General features: G+C 40.3%; 1 protein-coding gene across 5 annotated transcripts in view; it reads left to right on the forward strand.

Annotated features, from left to right (window-relative positions):
• Positions 1-8,346: 8,346 nt before the first annotated feature.
• Positions 8,347-15,614, forward strand: part of ralgps2 (Ral GEF with PH domain and SH3 binding motif 2) — a 139,493-nt gene continuing 132,225 nt past the window's right edge. For all 5 annotated transcript variants that reach the window (XR_002953610.2, XR_002953611.2, XM_024421745.2 and 2 more), the window contains exon 1: positions 8,347-8,486. The gene's annotated coding sequence lies outside the window, so the exon portion shown is untranslated. The remainder of the gene's footprint in view (positions 8,487-15,614) is intronic.

The following is a 15,614-nucleotide window of genomic DNA, read 5'->3' on the forward strand; positions in this document are numbered from 1 at the left end:
TGTTTAAAGGCCTTGATTGTTTAATTCTAATGTGATTATTCTGATATGTAATACAGTTTTCTAAACTTATTTTTGTTTTGTTTGGTTTTATAGCACTAATTGCTCTAGGGCTAATTTTGTTCGCAATTTGTCATGTTTTTCTAGTTTTAGAACATAAAACAACATAAAGCAAACGTTATCCCTTATGTTTAGCAAACCAAATACATCAATTGTTTACGCATATGTTAACAAACCGTGATAACATTTATTTTGAATATTGACCAAAAAATATGGACTCTATCAGTGACGGAGTTGACAACCAATACTCAAAACAGACATTTTTGCCTCTAAAACTAAAAGCTCAATACAACCATTTGTAAAATATGGAGAATTATTCATTTAAAAATCCCCAATTAAAAACAACCATTCTATCAGATCTTTCAGCACTCTGACAGAGTTGACAACTGTTTCATTTTTCTTAATTTGAGTTTATTTTATTTTTACAGGGACAGTGCACAGTAATCAACATTTCAGTAAAAGTGCCGGTTTTAGCTAGCAGGCTAGTTTTCAACCGCAGTCCCTGGGCAGGTCATTAAAAACAATTAAGAATTGAAGTGGTATACACAGAAATGTTGTTTTCTTCGGTTGCTTTAGGAAAACCTAATTAAGTATTTTAACCAAAATTCATATTGTATCTTTATTAGCCATATGGAGTTGACAGTTTATGGTTGTGCCCATGGTGATTCCAGTATTGTTAGTTTTTAAATCTTTCAAAAATAGAACACTTTACAGACCATGAGTGGTCTTGTTGCATGACATGTATTGACATGAATAAGGGGTCCTTATGGTATAGCTGACCCTGCTCATTCTTGATTAATTTAGGATTTTAGACAAATTTGACAGAGTTGACAGTCTTTTAGGAATCAGAGTTTTGAGAGAAATATTCTATAAAGTCACAGGGAGCTATTGCAAGAAACTACAGGAGATAATTGTTCAGTTAATATCCATTATTGGAATTAACTTTTTATTTTTGAACACTTTTTGGGATCTGTTGCCCCGGACGAGCATTTCCAGGTATGGAGCTGACATGGAAATTAATAATATTGAAAGTATTTTGAAAATTAAATCAACTAATCTTTTCCCTTATAAAATTACCATAAATGTACATTTTACGGTCAAATAATGCAACAAAATAACTACAAATAAAGTTTTCCTGTCGGACAAGGATTGTTCCGACTTTCAAGAATCTCTGAGCTAATTTACTGCTATTGTACACATTTTGCCATGAGACTGAGAGAAAATTTGCAGTTTAAGCTAATTTCCTGTAATTCTAAACATTTATTTTATGGCAAATCAAATTCTATTTGTCACATGCTTTGTAAACAACAGGTGTAGACTAACAGTCAAGTGCTTACTTTTGTACCATTACCAGAAATGCAGAGAGAAAAAAATATAGAAAGTTAAAAGATCTAAAATAATAATTTGAGGAATAAATAGAAAAATAACACACGGAATAAATACACAATGAGTAATGATAACTTTGCTATATACCCAGGGTACCAGTATCGAGTTGATGCAGTGGTACAAAGTACAGTGCCTTCAGAAAGTATTCACACCCCTTAATGTTTTCCACATGTTGTGTTACAACATGTATTTAAAAATGTATTAAATAGTTGTGTCACTGGCTTACACCCACAATACCCCATAATGTCAAAGGGGAATTATGTTTTAAGATTTTTTGGGGTTATAAATTAATAAAAAATGAAAAGGTTTAATGTCTTAAGTCAATAAGAATTCAACCCTTTTTTATGGCAAGCCTAAATAAGTTCAGGAATAAAAATGTGTTTAACGAGTCATAAGTTGTAGGGACTCTGTGGGCAGTAATAGTGTTTAACCCATAAGAGTCTTAAGTCCTGTCCTGTCTAAGCCAGGGGAGGGGCTTAATTAACAGATTCACGACATGGAACAACAGTCTTTCCATAAAAAGTGTCTGTCTTTTTTATGAGAGTTATAAGATCAGGAAAATGTTTATATTTTTTACATGTACTTAACCCCTTATTTTTGGTACTAAACAGTCTCCATATATACAGTGCATTCGGAAAGTATTCAGACCTCTTGACTTGGTCCACATTTCATTACGTTACAGCCTTATTCTAAAATTGTTTTCATAGCCCCCCCATAATGACAAAGCAAAAACAGGTTTAGACATGTTTGTAATTTTATTAAAAATAAAAAACTGATATCACATTTACATAAGTATTCAGACCCTTTACTCAGTACTATGTTGAAGCACCTTTGGTAGCGATTACTCGATTACTGACGCTACAAGCTTGGCACACCTGTATTTGGGGAGTTTCTCCCATTCTTCTCTGCAGATCCCCTCAAGCTCTTTCAGGTGGGATGGGGAGCGTTGCTGCACAGCAAATTTCAGGTCTCTCCGGAGTTGTTCGATTGGGTTCAACTCCAGCCTCTGGCTGGGCCACTCAAGGACATTCAGAGACGACCTGAAGCCACTCCTGCGTTGTCTTGGCTGTGTGCTTAGGGTCGTTGTCCTGTTGGAAGGTGAACCTTTGCCCCCGTCTGAAGTCCTGAGCGCTCTGGAGTAGGTTTTCATTGAGGATCTCTGTACTTTGCTCCATTAATCTTTCCTGACTAGTCTCCTAGTTCCTGCCCTGAAAAACATCCACAAAGCATGATGCTGCCACCACCATGATTCCCCGTAGGGATGGTGCCAGGTTTCTAACAGACATGGCGCTAGGCATTCAGGTCAAAGAGTTTAATCTTTGTTTCATCAGACCAGATAATCTGGGGTTTTATGGTTCTTTAGGCACCTTTTGGCAAACTCCAAGCAGGCTGTCATGTGCCTTTTACTGAGGAGGGTCTTCCGTCTGTCCACTCTACCATAAAGGCCTGATTGGTGGATTGCTGCAGAGATTGTTGTCCTTCGGGAAGGTTTTCCCATCTCCACAGAGAAACTCTGGAGCTCTGTCAGAGTGAACATTGGTTTCTTGGTCACCTACCTGACCAAGGCCTTTCTCCCCCGATTGCTCAGTTTGGTCAGGTGGAAACCTCTTGGAAGAGTCTTGGTTGTTCCAAACTTCTATTTAAGAATTGTGCTTCAACACAATCCTATCTCGGAGCTCTACGGACAATTACTTCGAACTCATGGCTTGGTTTTTGCTCTGACATCCACTGTCAACTGTGGGACCTTATGTAGACAGGTGTTTGCCTTTCCATGTCCAATCAATTGAACTTACCACTGGTGGACTCCAATCAAGTTGTAGAAACATCTCAATGGAAACAGGAGGCACCTGAGCTCAATTTCGAGTCTCATAGCAAAGGTTCTGAATACTTACAGTTGAAGTCAGAAATTTATACACCATAGCCAAATACATTTAAACTCAGTTTTTCACAATTCCTGACATTTAATTCCAGTAAACATTCCCTGTCTTAGGTCAGTTAGGATCACCAATTTATTTTAGGAATGTGAAATGTCAGAATAATAGTAGAGAGAATGATTTATTTAAACTTTTATTTGTTTCATCACATTCCCAGTGGGTCAGCAGTTTACATACACTCAATTAGTATTTGGTAGAAATGCCTTTAAATTGTTTAACTTGGGTCAAACGTTTTGGCTAGCCTTCCACAAGCTTCCCACAATAAGTTGGGTGAATTTTGGCCCATTCCTACTGACAGAGCTGGTGTAACGGAGTCAGGTTTATTGGCCTCCTTGCTCGCACACGCTTTTTCAGTTCTGCCCACAAATCTTCTATATTATTGAGGCCAGGGCTTTGTGATGGCCATTCCAATACCTTAATTTTGTTGTCCTTAAGCCATTTTGCCACAACTTTGGAAGTATGCTTGGGGTCATTGTCCATTTGGAAGATCCATTTGCGACCAAGCTTTAACTTCCTGACTGATGTCTTGGGATGTTGCTTCAATGTATCCACATAATTTTCCTGATGCCATCTATTTTGTGAAGTGCACCAGTCCCTTCTGCAGCAAAGCACCCCCACAACATGATGCTGCCATCCCTGGTGCTTCACGGTTGGGATGGTGTTCTTTGGCTTGCAAGCCTCCCCCTTTTTCCTCCAAACATAACGATGGTCATTATGGCCAAACAATTATATTTTTGTTTCATCAGACCAGAGGACATTTCTCCAAAAAGTATGATCTTTGCCCCCTGTGCAGTTGCAAACCGTAGTCTGGCTTTTTTTAGGCGGTTTTGGGGAGTGGTTTCTTCCTTGGTGAGCTGCCTTTCAGGTTATGTCGATATAGGACTCGTTTTACTGTGGATATAGATAATTTTGTGCCTGTTTTCTCCAGCATCTTCACAAGGTCCTTTGCTGCTGTTCTGGGATTGATTTGCACTTTTCGCACCGAAGTACTTTCATCTCTAGGAGTCAGAACACATCTCCTTCCTGAGTGGAATGACGGCTGCGCGGTCCCATGGTGTTTATACTTAATTACTATTATTTGTACAGATGAATGTGGTACCTTCAGGCGTTTGGAAATTGCTCCGAAGGATGAACCAGACTTGTGGAGGTCTCCAATTTTTTTTTCTGAGGTTTTGGCTGATTTTCTTTGATGTCAAGCAAAGAGACACTGAGTTTGAAGGTAAGCCTTGAAGTACATCCACAGGTACACCGCCAATTGACTCAAATGATGTCAATTAGCCTATCCGAAGCTTCTAAAGCCATGACATCATTTTCTGGAATTTTCCTAGCAGTTTAAAGGCACAGTCAACTTAGTGTATGTAAACTTCTGACCCACTGGGATTGTGATACAGTGAATTATAAGTGAAATTATCTGTCTGTAAACAATTGTTGGAAAGATTACTTGTGTCATGCACAAAGTAGATGTCTTAACCGACTTGCCAAAACTATAGTTTGTTAACAAGAAATTTGTGGTGGTTGAAAAACTAGTTTTAATGACTCTAACCTAAGTGTATGTAAACTTCCGACTTGAACTGTATATGTGAGGTCCTTTAGTCAAGCAGTGAATTTCAAACACAGATTTAGCCACAAAGCCCAGGGAGGTTTTCCAATGCCTTGGAAAGGGCACCAATTGGTAGATGGGTAAAAAATGAAAAAGCAGACATTTAATATCCCTTTGAGTATGGGGAAGTTATTAATTAAACTTTGGGTGGTGTATCAATACACCCAGTCTCTACAAAGATACAAGCATCCTTCCTACTTCAGTTACCGAAGAGTAGGTATTCCCAAACTGGGGTTCGTGCAATGCCGTCGGAGGTAAGCCAAATAAAAATGTGATTACCATCAAAATAAAAAAATATATATAGTAAAATGTGTATATATATATATATATATCTATCTACAAAAATGTTTTCACATTTTCAAGCAGTCCATTTAGTAAGGCCTGCGTCCATAGAGAGACACACCAGCTCTACTGGTAGTACTGCCACTACCAGCAGTACTACACCTGCACCTGTCGATGACACAAGTTGTTCTGCTTCCACGAGCACATCCAATGCTAGCATCAGTAATTCTTCATTTGTTGTTAGCCCAGCTAGCATGAACACTGACAGTTGTGAATCTCATGCAGCCGAAGAGCGACTGCCCTCTTACCCGGGAAAGCACTGAAGAACAGACAGGGATGTTGGACCATCGAAGAGGTGCAAATACGATGAGAACTGCATTGATTTGGGGTTCACTGATATTGGGAGTAGTACCTTTCCTCAGCCACAGTGTGTTATATGTGCAAAAGTACTATCTCACAACTCAATGAAACCTTCACTCTTGCGCAGACATTTTAGAAACAAAAAAATGTCAATTTGAAAAATAAGCCACAGGAGTTTTTTGAGTGAGAATTAACACGACTTTTGAGTAGTAAGACATGTATAAAAGCAACAGATACCATGAATAAGAAGGGGCTAGAAGCTTCTTATATGGTGAGCTACCGAGTGGCTAGGACAGGCAAGCCCCACACTATTGTGGAGGACTTAATTCTTCCTGCTGCCCTGGATATGGCTGGGACAATGCTGGGGGAAAAGGCCAAAAAAACTATACAGACAATGTCTTCATCAAACAACACTGTTTCACCACGCATCAGTGACATGGCAGTAGATGTTTTGAAACAATTACTGCTTCGCATACAAGTCAGTGAATTCTATGCACTACAACTGGATGAGTCAACAGACGTGGCGGGCCTGGTACAGCTCCTGGTATATGTTTATGGGGGTCAAATAACGAATACATCCTCTTCTGCAAACCACTGGGAACCAGGACAACAAGAGAGGATTTTTTAAAAGTACTGAGCAGCTTTGTGACATCAAATGGACTTTGGTGGTCAAGATGTGTTGGTATCTGTACTGATGGCGCAAAAGCCATGACAGGGAGACATAGTGGAGTGGTAACACATTTCTCCCGACGCCACTTGGTTACACTGCAGCATCCACCGAGTGGCTCTTGCTGCCAAGGCAATGCCTGACAGCTTGAAATATGTTTTGGATGCTACAGTGACAATGGTTAAAGCAAGGCCCCTGAACTCTCCTGTATTTTCTGCACTATGCAATGATATGGGTAGCGACCATGTAACATTTTGCAACATACAGAAGTGCGCTGGTTATCTAGGGGCAAACTATTGACACACTTTTTTAATTGAGAGACGAGCTTCAAGTTTTCTTTACTGACCATAATTTTCACTTGTCATTTAATTTAATTTTTTCTCGTCTGAATGATCTGAATCTAGGATTACAGGGACTCTGCAACTATATATAATGTGCGGAACAACATTTTGGCTATTATTAAGAAGTTGGAGCTCTTCTCTGTCTGCATTAACAAGGACAACACACAGGTCTTTCCATCATTGTATGATTTTTGGGGGGCAAATGAACTCAAGCTTATTGACAACGTCAAATGTGATATAACGAAGCACCTGAGTGAGTTGGGTGCGCTATTACGCAGGAACTTTTCTGAAATGGATGACACAAACAACCGGATTCGTTATCCCTTCATGCCCTGCCTCCAGTCCACTTACTGATATCTGAACAAGAGATCCTCATCAAAATTGCAACAAGCGGTTCTGTGGAAATTTGATTTAATCAGAAGCTACTGCCAGATTTCTGGATTGGGCTGCGTTCAGGGTATCCTGCCTTGGCAAATCGCACTGTTAAGACACTGATGCCATTTGCAACCACGTACCTATGTCAGAGTGGATTCTTGGCCCTCACTAGCAAGAAAACTATATACAGGCAGACTGTGTGTGGAAAATTATTTAACATGGAGACTCTCTCCAATACAACCCAACATTGCAGTTATGAGCATCCTTTCAAGCACACCCTTCTCATTAATGTGTGGTGAGTTATTCACAATTGTTGATGAACAAACAAGGTTTTAAATGTAAGATGGTTAAATAAAGAGTAAAATTATTGATTATTATATTATTATTTGTGCCCTGGTCCTAATAACAGCTTTTTGTCACTTCCCACGAGCCGGGTTGTGACAAACTCACACTCAGTTTTAGGTTTCATAAACACATCGTATAGTGTGTGTGGCAGGCTTACAATGATGGCAAAAAACAACATTTGAGAGTGCGTTGACCCTGGTGCTGAAGGGGGTACGGTACGCAGCTGGAGGTTGAATGCTTGAAGGGGTACGGGACTATAAAAAGTTTGGGAACCACTGCTGTAAAGGAAGGAAACCGGTCAGGGATTTCACCATGAGGTCAATGGTAACTTTAAAACAGTTACAGAATTTAGTGGCTGTGATAGGAGAAAACCGACGATAGATCAACAACATTGTAGTTACTCCACAATCATAACCTAATTGACTGCATGAAAAGTACAAATGTGATAAATTAACTTTATGTCTTGAATACAAAGTGTTATGTTTGGGGCAAATTCAATATAACACAGCTGAGTACCACTTCATTTTTTCAAGCATAGTGGTGGCTGTATCATGTTATGGGTATGCTTGTAATTGTTAAGGACTGGGGAATTTTTGGGGATAAAGAAATTAACAGAATGGAGCTCAGCACAGGCTAAATCCTAGAGGAAAACCTGGTTCAGTTTGCCTTCCACCAGACACTGGGATATTAATGTACTTTTCAGCAGGACAATAACCTAAAACGTAAGGCCAAATCTACACTTTAGCTGTTTACCAAGAAGACAGTGAATGTTCCTGAGTGGGAGAGTTTCAGTTTTGACTTAAATCTACTTGAAAATGTATGGCAAGACCTGGAAATGGTTGTCTAGCAATTAGCAACAACCAATTTGACAGAGCTTGAAGAATTTTGAAAATAATAATGAACAAATGCTGTACAATACAGGTGTGAAAAGCTGACTTTAAAAAAGCTTGTGGCACCAGAAAAGGCGAGGGCGGGAGAACTAGCTAAACCCCTCCCATTTGCTGTGTCTGCTCAACCCTCATTCAAAACAGATCACAGCTGTTGCAAAGCACACTGCCTTTAGGCGCTTCTGAAATCTGCTGCCACAACGAAACGAGTGTTTCACCAGAAAAGAGGGACCTGGCACCCATCTCAGTGTGGTGAGTGTTCTATGTCTGTTTTCGTAAGCTATTATAGGTGTAGCAGCTTCCCTGAATCTACATCAATTTGCGCGGAAGATTAGCTAACGTTAGCAACTAGACTAACGTAAGCTTTCTATTTTCAAGGTTAAAGTAAAGAGTTGAGTTGAATAGTATTATCTGTCGTAGTAACTAACTAGCTAGTTCTCGCCCTCATTGTCTTATACAATGTTCTCGTTTGTCTTGTCACACAGTAGTCAACATTTTTTTCTAAGTTAGCTAGCTAGCCTGTGACCTAACTAGTTAGCAACCGCCATCTAATCTCGTTGCAATTTGTGCTTTGTAGGTTAGCCAGTTAGCTTGTTAATAACGGTGATTTGCGCGTGTTGTTCCCGGCGTGCTGTTAGCGCTTAGCTAATGACCACTGAAACGGCCTCGTAGCTTTGCTCGGGACTCAGAACCCGCCCAGATCCGGGGAGGGTATTGGGTGGGGCGTTCATTGGGGTTTTATTCACACCCTTGGATTTAAACATAACTAGTTATCGTTTTATTTTTTGTTCACTCCTGCTACGTTAGGTTACTGCTGTGGGAGGATAGTCTGAAAAGCCACAACACTTTGTTTAGGGAGATGCAAAGGCCTTTAGTTTATACACGTGTAAGAATCATCAACCTAGTCAGACAGCCGTTTCAATACGAATGGATTAACATTTAATGGCGGGTTGGCATCAACATCGTGGTGTCTGCCTCTTGTAGGATATGTCGGCATAAGTGTTTCTCTCGCTAGCTAGCGCTACAGCAAAATACCAGTCAAAAAGCATGACCGTGGGTCAATATAATTGATCCCAAAGAGTGATAGTGTTCGTTGGCTAATTAATGTTATTTGTAATGCACAGTCAAGGACATCTTATGTCACACATCATTAGCTATATGAGCCATGTTTTATTGTTTTAATTATATTTTATATATTGCTAGCCAATAGTCACTCTGGCTGGGCAAAGCCAAAGAGACTACATAGCAACACATTTCAGTCAAGCCTACACAGGCCATGCAGGCCAAATTCCGTTTACCCAGTAAAAACCATGCCTTCATCTACTCGCATTTTCATCGAAAAGGACCCATGTGCACCAACGTATGAATTTCATAGTAGCATATCAAATTGGGTGTCAAATGACGGCTAAATCTATATTATTGGGAAATGAAGATATAGATAAAAATAATATTTTTTTTTTATATATATATACACATTTTTATCTTGGATTTATAAAAATATATCATTAGTAAAGACTTGATTTCTGGATAAACGGATGCAAAGGGGTTTTCAGAAAAGATTGACCGGAAAGCCTTAAGGTATCAGAAATGTATGTAAAGACCCCTGCCTACCATTATCAACACTTTTTAAAATATTTAGTTTAGTATATTTTAGTTAGAAGTTGTTTATCTGATGTAAATTCAGGAAATATTGCTTTGTACCTTCTAATTTCGTTACCAAAAACCCACATCTTTAAAGATCCTTTCTAATTTCTCTCCCTCATGAGGAGGAGGATAATGAAAGTTCAGAATTAACAAGAAATGTTAGACCTACCAATTAGTTAGTGATTTTACTTATATGAATTAAGTGATTAAAACTCATAATTCCATTACTGGTAACTAAAAAAATTTAATTGAATTACTGCAACTGAATTGGCTGCATTGGGAAATCATAATAGTCACAAACCACAGTTGGGTCACTTGTAACTGTCCTCCCCTCCACTGGCATACTGTTATCTTCAGCAGGTAACGGTTTTCTTTCTGTTGTCTGGTGGTCAAACGAGTAGTTTTAAAACAGTCTGGACAATCCCTTCTTCTCTCTCTCGCTCCAGTTAATGTCACCTCTTACTGACACTTATCCATCAGCCCCCTTTCCATTTGCTTTAACCAGCATCACCCACTGCGCACTGACTGATGTTGAAAAGTAGTTCACTCTGGCCGTGATGTTAATGTCCAGACGGACCAGACTGGACAAAATCTGAACCTGTCATAGACGTATGTTTCACAAGTTTGGACAGCTGAGTACTGTATGCTATTGTGCTCTGCTGTGATGTCCAAACTTGTGAAATATGACATTTTCTATCCATAATTATGCATTTCTGTGTAGTACAGATCAGGAACCCATGATGTAATTCCATTACCGGGTGTAAATCCACTTCACTTAAGTAAGCATTTCACTGTTAATTTAAACATGTTGTTTATGAAGCAGGGGACAAATACAACTTGATTTGTAGTTAAATAACCAAAAGGGATATTTTCAAACTCAAGCTGCCATGTCATTGTTGACATCCCTTTTTTTCTGCAGACATCTTTGAATCTGAATTCGGAGAAGATATATTTTTTAAAAGTGTTTGAATAACGTGGTCGCATAACCTGAGTGAAATTTTACCGTAATATCGTTACCAAAGTTTTCATCTGCACAGTTCTACTAAATTAGTTTTTGTACATTTATTTGTGTGGAAGAGGGAGTGGTCATGTTAGAGTTCAGAAATCTGCATTTTAAACATTTTCACCTGCATTTTATATTGAAATTCAAGTGTTTGGTTTTTGCTTCAATAGAGTTATCAGGGGCATGCAACTATACTTTTCCTTGACAGAAAATACATTTGTGCAACACATTCGTCAGAGAAAATCTTCATTCATTAGGGCTCCCAAGTGGCGCAGCGGTGTAAGCCACTGCATCTCACTGCAAGAGGCATCACTACAGACCCTGGTTCGATTCCAGGCTGTATCACAACAGGCTGTGATTGGGAGTCCCAGCAGCACACAATTGGCCCAGTGTCGCCTGGGTTAGGGTCTGGGGTAAGCCGTCATTGTAAATAAGAATTTGTTCTCAACTGACTTGCCTAGTTTAAATAAAGGTTAAAAAATCACTTAATCAGATGACCACAGATGTGAACGTTACTTGGCCAGCTGCCACACAAGTAAATGTGCCTACAATAAAAAAGCATGGTGTTTTTTCCAAGAATGATGCATGGTCATCATTTCTGTTTATCATAGAAAGAATGTAGCCAGCTACATTTCCTAACTTAGTCTTTCCATTTACCAGAGAAAAGTAGACTGCACTGAGAAGAATAGTGGAGAAAAGTAGCAACACACAGCGTTCTGACCGATCTGCTGATAGAATGCCCATTCCTGAATTCTCATCCGTGGAGGAGTGAAACTGAAACATAGTATTAGTCTGAGCAGAAATTACAATAAGAATGATTTTAGATCTGCCTTTACAAAACGCAGCAAGATATTTCTTATGCAATTTGCTTCTACGTGACCTGATAAAAATAATTTGGTATGTTCTTGTTTGTTTGGATTGACACATTTTACTCATGTATATTTTACATGTGTGAAATGCATTTCTTGCTCATCCCAAGTCCCCCTGAGACACCATTAGAGAGTGGGGTCACAGCCAAGGTCAGCCATTATCAAAGGTGACCCTGGAGCAAGTGGGCTTGCTCATGGGCACATCAACAGATTGTTCACCTTATCGGCTCTGGGATTCGAACTAGCAACCTTTCGGTTACTGGCCCAACACTAACTGCTAGGCTACCTGCTGACTCGTTTACAGTGACAATAGAGTAGACAAACTGTGTGAGATGAGTAAAGGGTTTGTGTAAAGATGGAAAATGTCCTTTAGGCCGCACCATGTTAAATAGCCCACCTGCTAAAGTGTACTGTATATAAAAAATTAAGACGTGCAGTTAAACAGTGTTCCACTCCCTGGGCAATGAATGAGTTGCTTTGGTGTGAGGCTGAGCTTTGGTCTCAGACATGAAGAATCAAAAGTTAGATTTTTATCAAAGTGATTGAGATGTTGGTTGTTTACAGAAGTGATCCCAAGTTACCATATCTTTGAGAGTCAATCAGAAAGGGCTTTAATATTTTCCTGTTTGTTTCTGCTCCCATTAACGCGTGCATCAAACTGAATGTCATGATAGTTTGTTAACACAACAGAGTGAGCATCTGGCAGAAGGCTAATCCACAGTTACTCTGCTGCTGCCCACAGGACTGTTTGACAGCTGCCATTCTTTCTATCTGTAATTATAAGTGTTGGTTTGACACAGGAATATTACAGCTAAAAGCTTTGTTTTGCTGGCCAGTGCTGATTGATCTCATGCAGAAGGTGGCTGCTATGTAGTGTACAGTATAGTCAGAGCAGACATATTGGTCACAGTCAGAGATTTGATCAAGCGTTAGTAAATTAAAGTTTCACCGGAATCTCTATCTTGCATCAGTGTCTCATCATTTAAACTGACTTGTTTGCTTGAATTGGCCTTTTTCCGATCACATTTTTGCACAATACCCATGTGTGTATGCGCTACAAGACGTGCGTCCGACTCAGATGTCTGTGCCCTGGTCTGTCTCAGGTTTCTGGGTTTTGTCCCTTGGCGGAGGGTCTTTCTCAAGTACTTTACGTGTCCTCCTGGTCCATGTGTGTCTGTCTGTGTCTCTGTATTGGTATTTTAAATTAAGCTGGAGGCTGGCTCATCTATGATGGCTTTAGCTGACATCACACGATGCACGCTTTTCAACGGGGCAGTAGTCCATGAGTTGTTGTGATTCTGGATGGCCAGATAGCGACAAACAGTTTCATCTAGTTCTTGATACCAACTGTGACTGTATTTGAGACAAGTGCTCATTGTGCAAATTTGACAAAAAAAAGTTGACATGTTGTCAACAATTCTAAGCCAACCCTGTCTATCTTGCCCTCTAGATTTGTGCGTGTTTGGTTTTTGTTGCTGAACAACCAACCCGTCTCTATTGGCTGGGGACGGGGCAGCCTTATGAGACTGAAGACATGAGGGGGATCTTCATCCTACTCAGTCTTTTTCCTTCTGGCCTGTGTCATTAAGTCTAACTAGACTCAATGGTCCAACAGCAGGAGGTTTCTCTCGCTATCTCTCCGCCTTCGTCTGTCTATTCCACTGACTGATGCTGCCTGTCCCTCCTGTCGCCCAAGTAACGTCTGGTGTCAGGTAAAGACAGAACTCACAAAGCACCTTTTTGTTTCCTTATGATCCTACAATGTTCCATCATGTCACTTTAAAGCCCGTTTTGGACTATTCATATCTGGAGACTGGTAGGTTGTGTGACTGGGTGTATGTGGGGTGTCTGATGGTGCTGGCTGCCTACTGAAGTGGGTGTCTGTATTGATAATGCCTGACTGAATGAAGGGGGGTGTATGCATGAAAATGTGTGGACCGGAATGTGTCACTGTGATAGCAGAAGGTTATGTTCTGTGCCCATGCCCCGTGGTCGAGGGCCCATGGGTCCTGTACTAGTCTGTCTGCCAGCTTAGCCGTTGGGCTGTCACTCAGGAGAATGTTTATCGACTTTCACTTCCACATCCACATATCACAGTAGGGTGGAGACTAATCACGGTTTACATTGAGCAATGACAGACCAGTCTTTGAGCAATTAGTACCCTGGGCTCTTCAAAGCCGACAGACTATCTTCCTTCCTACGTCAGTAAGACAAAGGAGCTGATCGTGGACTACAGGAAACGTAAGGGTGAGCACACCCCCGTCAATGGCGCTGTGGGTCAAGAGCTTGAAGTTCCTCGGTGTCCACATCACTAAGCAATTAACATGGTCCACACAGTTGTGAAGTGAGCACGACAGCTCCTCTTCCTTCTCAGGAGGCTGAAAAGATTTGGCATGGCCCCTCAGATCCTCAAAGTTCCACAGCTGCACCGCTGAGATCATCTTGCCTGCCTACATCACCACCTGGTACGGATACTGCAAGGCACCTGACCGCAAGGCGCTATAGAGGGTGGTAACTACGGCTCACAACATCACTGGGGCAGAGCTCCCTGCCATCCCGGACCTCTATACCAGGCGGTGTCAGACGAAGGCCACCCAAGGCATAGACTGTCCTCTCTGCTACCGCACGGCAAGCAGTACCAGTGCACCAAGTCTGGAACGAACAGAGCACTGAACAGCTTCTACTTCCAAGCCATAAGACTGCTAAATAGCTAATCAAATGTCTACCTGCTGCTGCCTTATCTATCCTGTTGCTTAGTCACTTTAACCCTACATATGTACATACTGTACAGTGCCTTCAGGAAGTATTCACATCTCTTGACTTATTCCACATTTTTTGTTTTTACAGCATGCATTAAAAATTGGATTCAATGTTATTTTGTCACTGGCTTACACGCAATACCCAATGTAAATGGCTAAGAACCACAACAGTCTCATTTTGTAGACTACCGAGTAAATTATACCAACTTTTATGCCTGCACACGAATTCCAACAATCACTGAAGCTGGAGACTCATCTCCCTCACTAACTTTAAGCATCAGCTGACAGAGCAGCTTACCGATAGCTGTAGCTGTACACAGCCCATCTGTAAATGGCCCATCCAACTACCTACCTCATCTCATATTTGTTTTTGTTTCTCTGCTTTTTTGCTCACCAGTATTTCTTCCTGCACATCTGCACATCTATCACTCCAGTGTTACTTGCTAAATTGTAATTCTCCACGAGAGGTCGACCGATTATGATTTTTCGATACCGATTATTGGAGGACCAAAAAAGCCGATACCAACTAGTCGGCCAATTTAAAAAAAAAAAAAATAAAAAAAAAAACATGTATTTGTAATAATGACAATTACAACAATACTGGATGAACACTTATTTTAACTTAATATAATATGTCAATAAAATCAATTTAGCCTCAAATAAATAATGAAACATGTTCAATTTGGTTTAAATAATGCAAAACCAGTGTTGGAGGAGAACGTAAAAGTGCAATATGTGCTATGTAAGAAAGCTAACGTTTCAGTTCCTTGCTCAGAACATGAGAACGTATGAAAGCTGGTGGTTCCATTTAACATGAGTCTTCAATATTGCCAGGTAAGAAGTTTTAGGTTTAAGTTATAGGACTATTTCCCTCTCTACCATTTGTATTTCATTAACCTTTGACTATTGGATGTTCTTATAGGCACTTTAATATTGCCAGTGTAACAGTATAGCTTCCGCCCCTCTCCTCGCTTGAACCAGCAACACAACGACAACAGCCACCACATCGAAGCGGTGTTACCCATGCAGAGCAAGGGAAACAACCACCCCAAGGCTCAGAGCGAGTGAAGTTTAAAACGCTATTAACGCGCACTAACTAGCCAGC

The sequence above is a fragment of the Oncorhynchus tshawytscha genome, linkage group LG05, assembly GCF_018296145.1.
Source record: "Oncorhynchus tshawytscha isolate Ot180627B linkage group LG05, Otsh_v2.0, whole genome shotgun sequence".
Classification (NCBI taxonomy): Eukaryota; Metazoa; Chordata; class Actinopteri; order Salmoniformes; family Salmonidae; genus Oncorhynchus; species Oncorhynchus tshawytscha.